Here is a 9,038-nt window from a genome sequence, read left to right on the forward strand (position 1 = left end):
CTCAGCCACCCGCACTGCCCAAGGGCTTGGGATCCGATCCTCTGCCTGATTCTGGGTCCAGGCAGGTGCTAGAGGGGCCCAGAGAGTGGGGCAGGGCAGCTGCGGGCGGGAGTGGCACCCCAGGGCTGGCTACAGGCTCTCTCGCTCCCCAAAGTTGGGGCAGGGGCTGGCACGGTCCTGCCCCTGCCCAGAGTGTAGCTGCTCCTCCCCTGGGGTCACAGACACCTGGCTGCGAGGTGTGCCGTCCCCCCAGCTGCAGTCCTGGGCGGAGGTCCCTGGGGGCCGCCTCAGTGGGCGAGGGGCCGAGCCCCTGCCCTGCAGACCTGCTGGACGCTGCACGCCTAGGAGTCCATCCAAGCCAAGGCCCCGGGGAAACTGAGGCTGTGCCTGCTACTGGCCACCCCCAGGGGCCCACCCTGGGCTCTGTCCACTGCGAGGTGAGCCAACCCCACTTGGCACCCCCATGGGCCTGGACCCCTGCCTGCCCTGGGGCCCTCCCCGAGGTGCCTCCTGAAACAACTGGCACGCCCCACCCTCCACTGCCTGCCCGTCACCCGCCCTGATGATGGGCTGAGCCTCAGGGTCACCCTGAGGCCGCCAGAGCCTCCTGCTTGTTGTTCCTACCCTGCCATGGCTGTCCCTCTGCCTCACTGCCCCCCAGGCCGGGTCTGCCCCGGAGACCATGTGGGTCTGGAGGAAAGGTGAAGCCTGGGGGAGGGCAGTGCAGCAGGACCCTACCTGACCTCCAGGGTCTCCTGGAAGGTTCCAGAAGGGCTGGATGCCCTTTGCGCATACAGCACCCTTGGGGATGACCGTGCAGTGAGGGGACAGCAGTCACCTTCCCCGTCGGGACCACCCAGCCAAATGGGGGACCTGGGCTGGAAGCCCTGGGTGCTGTCGAGGTTCCGAACTTGATTTTGTCACTGGGTTCACCAGAGGCTCAAACGAGCCAGTGTCTCCACGCTGTCCACTGCAGAGGCGCCTGGTCCCCAGGCCTGGTCACCTGGGCTGCCCCGCACGCGGGGAGATCTCTGCCCTTCCCTGCCACTCTGCCGGGCAAGGCCGCCATGTCCAGAGCTGCTCCTAGAAGAGTGGCCGGGAGGGGCCCCTTCGTCCCGCAGCTGCCCCCCAGCTGCCCAGTGCACCACCCTGGCTGCTGGGTCCCAGGCATGCCTGCGTCCGCAGTGTACCCCAAATTGGCGAGACCCCATTCCTGCAAGAAAGCAAGAAATCAGCCACGAGGTGCGCCGCCCCCCAAGCTGGGAACCCAAGCAGAGGGCTCAAGTGTGGTACAAGGCGCGGGGCGCCGGCGGCTGGGAGAAGGACAAGGGTCTCTTTTGCCCAAGCCTGGGGGCCCACAGGCCTGCACCTCTTCCCAGGCGGGGGTCAGTTAGGCCAGTGCACCCGAGGCATGTTTCCCCAGGAGAGCTGCCCCTCCCCACGCCTGGGGCCGGTGCAAAGGTGGAGGATGCAGGGGCTGTCCCCGAGAGGCTCCGGCCTCTGGCTGCAACTCCTGTCCCACAGGAAGGGAATGGGGCTAAGGGGGCTGGGAAGGCCTAGGGGGTCCCCGCTGCCAACTCCCCTCTCTGTCCCGTCCTGGGAGTTCTGGGTGCAGCCAGGTTGACCAGCCGCCCTGCCCATCAACCACCCGCTGACCCTCAGAAGGGACTCCCAGAGAGGCATTCCCGGGTCACAAGGCCCTGCCTCTTTGGCTGTGGAGTCACGGCCAGGGCTGGGGTCCTGCTGCCAGGACGGCTTTTCCTTACTGACGGCCCAGGGGACACACAGTGGCCGGGAGGAACTGGCCCAGCGCGACTGTGCAGAGGGGCTTGGAGGGACCTTGGCCTGGGGGCCTGGGCTACCAGGGGGTCAATGTCCTCAGAGGGCCCTGACGAGGGAGGCGGCACAGGCAGACGCAGAGTCTGAAAACTTCTCTGCTGCTGGCCTGGAAGGCAGGGAAGGAGCCGCGAGGCCGGAAAGCAACAGGACAGAACCCCCGGGAACCCCCAGGCTATGCGGGGCCCCCATGAAGGGACGCAGGCACCCAGAGCGCAGGCGCCTCACGCAGCACCTACCTGGCTGTGGGCCGCTGGTCTCCCGGCCGCAGGGAGGCTGAGACCCGGTCAGTTACGCGCAGTGGCCGCAGAGGACCCACGACAGGTCCAGGGGCAGCAGGAGGACCCGCGGGTTTATTCGCTCTGTGAGGAAGTCATTTTTCAGGAGAAATGAAAGACGCTGCGAGTCAGGGTGGGACACTGTGTCCCTTTCCCGCACCCCACACCCCTGCCGTGACCCTCACCGCTGCCCGAGTCCAGGTCTGTTCCACCCCCTCGTTCTTTTGGTTCTTAGCACTTTCATTTTCCGTTCATGAAAACTTTCTAACGTACAGAAAATAGGGAGCATGGAGAAGGAACACCCTCACAGCCATCCCTGGCTTCACAGCCACTACCACTTCTGACGCGTGCGTGGCTTTACCGCCGAGATGCGTGGAACGATCTCAGCTACCGGCTGCCACCTGCCAACACTTCCGTGCTCGTCCCTGAAAACTACAGAGCGGGGAGCCCCTGCCGCATCTAAGTAGCAAAAACCAGGCTCTTCATGTCATCTACCACCCAGGCCATTTTAAATTTCCAAGTTCTCCAAAAATGTATTTTCTACCTGTTTTTAGTTCTCTCCAAACTTCTGAATGACACTGAAGACTCCGTGTCTGTTCTTTTTGTCCACACAATAAGAATGCATGGTATCACGGTATCTTACATTATTTGAAATGATTCTTTTGGGGTGCATGGTCTGGGAATCGAAGCCGAGTCGCCTGCAGGGAAGGCGAGCCTTCTGCCACTGAACCACCCTGAAATGGTTTTCCCCTTTCCGTATCAATAAGACAGGAAGGTCATTTTCCCAGGTGTGTTTCCAGCCTCAGAGTCCTTTTAAATTAGTTTAATTTCTCAAACGTGCGGAGCCTCGACCTGGTGGGGAGGGAAGCTTTGGGCCCGGGGGCCTGGCCCTGTGTCTGCCACGCCTCGGCCTGCCACCCTGCAGTGCGACCTTCGAGTGTGCTTCTGTGACACCTCTTGAGGATCTGCACTCCCCTCTCTCACAAGTCAGGGAAGTCCCCAAAGAGGTTGGCAGTGGGTGTCCTCAGCAGGTCCTAGAAGCGTCGTAACGTGGCTGTGGTGGAGAGTGCGGCCCAGGGACAGACGGACGATCCGAAGGAGGCCCACGCGCTTGCTCAGGGCTCCCTGTGGCAAAGGCAGCACCTTGGCTCGGCCACATAGTGGGCTCACTGGCTTGGCCCCCATGTGGTCTGTCCTCCCTGAGCCGTCCTCCCTGAGCCCTTCTCCCTGAACCGTCCTCCCTGATTCGTCCTCCCTGAGTGGTCCTCCCTGAGTCCTCCCTGAGCCCTCCTCCCTGAGCCCTCCTCCCTGAATCATCCTCCCTGAGTCCTCCTCCCTGAGCCCTCCCTGAGCCCTCCTCCCTGATCCGTCCTCTCTGAGTAGTCCTCCCTGAGTCCTCCTCCCTGAGCCCTCCTCCCTGAACCATCCTCCCTGAACCCTCCTCCCTGAACCCTCCTCCCTGAACCCTCTTCCCTGATCCCTCCTCCCTGAGTTCTCCCTGAGCCCTCTTCCCTGAGTCCTCCTCCCTGAGCCCTCCTCCCTGAGCCCTCCTCCCTGAGTCCTCCCTGAACTCTCTTCCCTGAGTCCTCCTCCCTGAACCATCCTCCCTGAGCTCTCCTCCTTGAGCCCTCCTCCCTGAACCCTCCTCCCTGAGTCCTCCTCCCTGAGTCCTCCCTGAGCTGCTCCCAGCTGGCACCTGTGCTGACTTGCCCTGGCTCCTTCCCCATGGCTAGGCATTCTTTATCTGCTCGGTAGATTTGCCCTCAATTTCTGTGAGAAGTTGCGACTATTTATTCCCAATTTGTCATTGGTCTTCTGATTTTGTTTTTGGTGGGGTTTGCAGGAATTTATGTATTTTAATGCAGTTGCATACATCAGTCATTTCCTCTACTCATCCTAAAATTTGAACAATATTGAGGAAGGATTTCTTCACACTTGGGTTATAAAACAATTCACATGTTTTCTTGTTGTGTGATTTCATATTTCATGTTTAATCTCTGATCCATTTGGGGTGTGTCTTACAGTGTGTGTCCTATGACACAGAATCCAATTTCATTTTTCCAAATGGCTATCTTTTCTTGAATTTGAGATGCTGCCTTTGCGTATCTAACCCGAGTGAGCACATGGTTTCCTTTGATCTTCCTTCTGTCCCTTGCCATGCTTTTCACCGTGGACACATTACAACGCGTCCTCCACCTGCTGAGGACACCCACACCGCGTCCACTGCACTCCCTGGGGGGACTTTCCTGACCTGTCTTCTCCGTTTTTCACTGAATTTTAGAGTCGATCTGTCTGGCTCTTTAGTATTTTTATTCCTAAATTAACTCAGGTGACATGATGTCTTTATGACCCCGAGTCTCCTTTGAGAGCCGTGCACGTCCTTTCATGCGTTTAAGTGTCAGCGTCTTTTAGGGTATTTAAAGTATTTTCATAAAGGCCTTGCAGTTTCCTGTTAAGTTTATTTTGGATTGTTGTGCTGCTTTTTCCTGTTGCTTGATAATTATTTCCATGAGGACCACTGATTTCTCTCTGTTAATTTTATGTCCTCTACCTTAAGATTTCTCATTTTAGTAATTTTTCAGTTGATCATCTTGGGTTTACTAGAAAGACAATCTGCAAATAGAGATCCTTTCCCATTCTTATGCCTGTGTACATGTGTGAGAGTGTGTGTGAGTGTGTGCATGTGTGTGTGTATATGTGTGTGAGTGTGTGAGCATGCGTGTGAGTGTATGAGTGTGTGAGCATGTGATGTGCATGTGTGTGGCATGAGCATGTGTGTGCATGTGTGTCACTGCATTTGGTAACATGCCATAGCACCTGGTGTGGTAGAGGTAGCTGTGGGCTCCTTGTCTTGTTCCTGATGTAAGTGTGAGTATGTGTGTGCATGTGAGCATGCATGGGTGTGCATGTGACTTTGTGCATCTGGGCAGGTGTTCAAGTGTGCATGTGAGCATGTGCATGTGAGTGTGAGTATCTGTGTGCATGTGAGCATGCATATGTGTACATGTGAGTTTGTGCAGGTGTGTGCATCTGGGCAGGTGTTCATGTGTGCATGTGCATGTTAGTTTGTGCATTTGTGTGCATCTGAGTAAGCATACATGTGTGTGCACGTGAGTGTGTACATATGAGTGTATGTGTGTGCGTGTGAACATGCATATGTGTGCATGTGGGTTTGTGCATGTGTGCATCCGAGTAAGCATACATGTGTGTGCACATGAGTGTGTGTATGTGTAGGTATGTGAGCATCTGCATGTGAACTTGTGCGTGTGTCTGTGCACATGAGCTTGTGCGTGTGTGTGTGCATGTGTGCATGTGAGCATGTGCGGTTGTGAAGCCCGTGAAGTCAGACCCTGGTTTAGTGCCTTTTTGCTTTGTTTTTGTCGGTGGAAAGAAGGCAGTGCGTCTGCCGAGCGATTGGGGGGGGGTGCGGCTGCAGGGACAGCCTCTGTCGGGGCCTGAGGGTTTGGGTTGGGGGAGGGGCAAGCGGGTCCATCCGTCCTTTTCTGTGAGAAGTTGTGTGCTTGAACTTCCCATAGTTTCTTACTCAGTTTTGGTAAGCCATAGAAAAGTATCTTTTCATCAAGGTTGTCAAGTGTCTTGGCCTAGAACTAGTATTCTCTTCAGATTTGGTTCATTTCTTCATTTGTGGTGATAATTAACTCTTTTTCATATTTTGCTGTGTGCATTTGGGTTTGCTTTTTTTCTGCATTGGGTTAGCTAGTGACCGGTTTTATTGATTATTTTCAAGAAACCAGATTTTCATTTGTTAATTCTACTGTTCTGTTTTCTAACTCAGAAATTTTTGAGCTGGTCCTTATAAATGGTTTCTTTAAGTTTACTCAGTTGCTCTTAAACTTTAAATATTTGAGTTCAAGATGTAATTCATTTATTTTTCCTTTTTCATTTTTATTGATGTAAATTTAAAGCCGTACGTTTATAACTGGGCCTGGCTCTGAACTGCTTCCATTGTCATCATTGTGTTTTCATCTGATGCAAGAGCTTCTAATGGAGGGTTTTAATGTGCAGGCAAAAGGACATGCACATTTTCGTTTTAATTTCTCATTTTATCCTTTGTTTACATTATTCTACTCTCCGGAGTTGAGATGTTTTCGCTGTGTTTAGTTTAAGGTCAGTTTACATGAATAGTCTATGTCTACTGGAAAAGACGAGGCGCGTCGCCCACCACCGGGCAGCTATGCCACACCCTGTGAGACGGGCCTGGCTGCACCACTCCCTTTTGTCACCTTGCTGCCTCCTCTCAGGAGGGTCCCCTCTGCGCACCCCTCTCTCTGCAGCTCGCCCACACTGTGGGTCACGCGAAGAGCACCCCACACTGTGACCGTTTCTTCATCTCGCTTAACGTTTCTTGGCCCAGGTTTTGCTTTGCACAGTGTCAGGATGAAGCCCTGCAGCTGCGCGGCTGTTCTCTGGGCTTCACTGATATGACTCGCATGGAGAACCATGAGGTCACGTTGTCTATAGGCAGATGCGTCCTGACAAACGTGTACTCCCGTGTGACACGCACCTCCTGAGAACACCTGGATCGCCCAAAACCTCCCGAGGCGTCCCCCCCCACGCCCCAGGCAACCACCAACTTCCTTCCGACCCTGTAGACCTGGTTTGTCTTTCCTAGAGATGCGTATTAGAGGAATCATACGATATGAACTCTTTTGTGCCTGGTTTCTTTCACTCAAACTAATAATATGCGTTAGTCAGCGTTCTCTAGGGAAACAGAACTGACGAGAGATGTCTGTAAATATTATGAGATTGTATAAAAATGGTCTCACGCAAGTGTGGGGGTGCAGAGTCCAAATCCCACAGGGAAGGCCACTTGCTGGGAATTCTGATGAAGATTTCTGATGAATTTCCCAGGAGAAGCTGGCGGTTGAAGTAGGGATGGAAATGCTCTCTTCTGACGGCCAAAATCCTCACTTCTCCTTTTAAATCTTCAACTGCTTGGGTGCATGTCTCTCCCCGCTGGCCTCCTCAGTCGATTGTAGAGGCATTCAGCTGTCGATGTGACAATTACTAACAACTCAGGTCCTCACCGAACCAGGCGGGCCACTGCCTGACCAGACCCCTGGGCCCCACCACCTGGCCAGGGTGCCCTGTAGACCCGCCACCCCCGTGGGCACAGGTGCCAGGAGGGCAGCATTCAGCCTGTGTGCGGACCCGCCCCGTGGCCCTGGGCTTGCCCCCAGGTCCTGCTCCTATGAGTAAAGCTGACCTTACCTTTTCTGTGCAAGTCTGCAGTATCCCTGCGCAATGCCACAACCAAATCTAATCGTGATGAGCCATCAGACTAACCCAAGTTGAGGCGCATTCTACAAAGTAGCTGACCTACAGAATTTCAAAATGTCAGGGCCATAAAACACAAAGAAAGGCTAAGGAACCGCTTCATATTAAAGGAAACTAAAGGCACATGACTCCAAATGGAATGCACGATCCTGGATTGGATTCTGTGCAAAAAAAAAAAAAAAAGAGTATAAAGGACATTGGGACGATTCTCAGAACTTGAGTATGGTCTGTGGATCAGATGATGGCCTGGCCTCAATGTTAAATTTCCTGATTTTAAGCATTGCATTGTGACATGTAATAAAACGCCCTTGATCTTAGGAAACACATATTGAAGTATTTAGGGATAAAAATGCTACCAGTTATCACTCGGGGATGAGACTAGCTTTTGAATTTTTAATGAGCAACTTTTGCGAATGCATTGATGGCCACAGAATTAAAATTTTTCAACAAGAGTTCTATTTAGCATGAATTTACTAATACTGCCTAAGTAGGCAAGAAAAATCGGGTGTGTAAAGGGCAATCCTGAACAAATAGATAACTTACATATCTTGGTGTGTATTTCTGTGGCAGTTCGGTTTCCATTGTTCTGTGAATACCCAGATTATCCTAAAACGTTCCAAATGAAGGGTGTAACCGCAAAGCCAGCTTCGTGGAAAGGAAGCTCGAGTCCTGCTGTCCTCTCAGCCACACGCTCACCAGCTGTGGCCATGCGTGCACACGTCTCTGAGTGGGCATATACTTTCTTTTCTTTTGAGTAAATATCTAGAAGAGGAATGGCTGTGTCACATGGTTGGTTAGTGTTTAATTTCTTAAAAGAATAGTAAATTGTTTCCAAAATGGTTGCATCATTTTACTAGTAGCGTCTGCGAGTTTTCCACTCACCTCACCTCCTCACCAGCACTTGCGATGGTCAATCTTTTACGTTTTTGCCATTCTGATAAGCAGTCTTAGTTTGCATTTCTCTAATGAATGACGATGTTGACTGTCTTTCATGTGTTTATTTACTGTCCATGTATCTTCTTTGATGAAGTGTCCAAATCTTTGCCCATTTTTAATTGGGTTGTTCGTTTCCTTGTTGTTGAGTTTGAGATTCTTTATATATTCCAAGTACAAGTTTTTTATCGGGTATGATTTGTAAATATTTTCTCCCAGTCTGATTTGTTTTTATCATTCTTATAATACTGTCTTTCAGAGAGCAGAAGGTTGGTTTAGACAAACCCTGGTTCAAATGTTTTAATGGCTTGCAAGTCTGGTGTCATAAACATGAGCTCTTTGCTTAACCTGGGGTCATGAAGGTTTTTATGTTTTCTCCTGAAGTTTTACAGTTTGAGGTTTTGCATGATCCATTTTGAGTAGATATTTGACTATGGTGCACAATGTGGACCAACGTTATTTTTTTGGCATGTGGCTATTCAGTGCTCCAGCACCATTTGTTGAGAAGACTCTCCTCGCTCTGCTGAATGGCATCTGCATCTTCGTCAAATATCGGTTGTGACTATGCGTGTGGGCCGGTTCAGACTCTGCTCTGATCTGCTGACCTGTTTGTATCTCTTATGCCAATCCTAGGCTGTCGCGAGCCTGTGGCTTTGTAAACCTTAAAATCAGGTAGTGTTAAACCCAACGATA

The sequence above is a fragment of the Tamandua tetradactyla genome, chromosome 10, assembly GCF_023851605.1.
Source record: "Tamandua tetradactyla isolate mTamTet1 chromosome 10, mTamTet1.pri, whole genome shotgun sequence".
Lineage (NCBI taxonomy): Eukaryota > Metazoa > Chordata > Mammalia > Pilosa > Myrmecophagidae > Tamandua > Tamandua tetradactyla.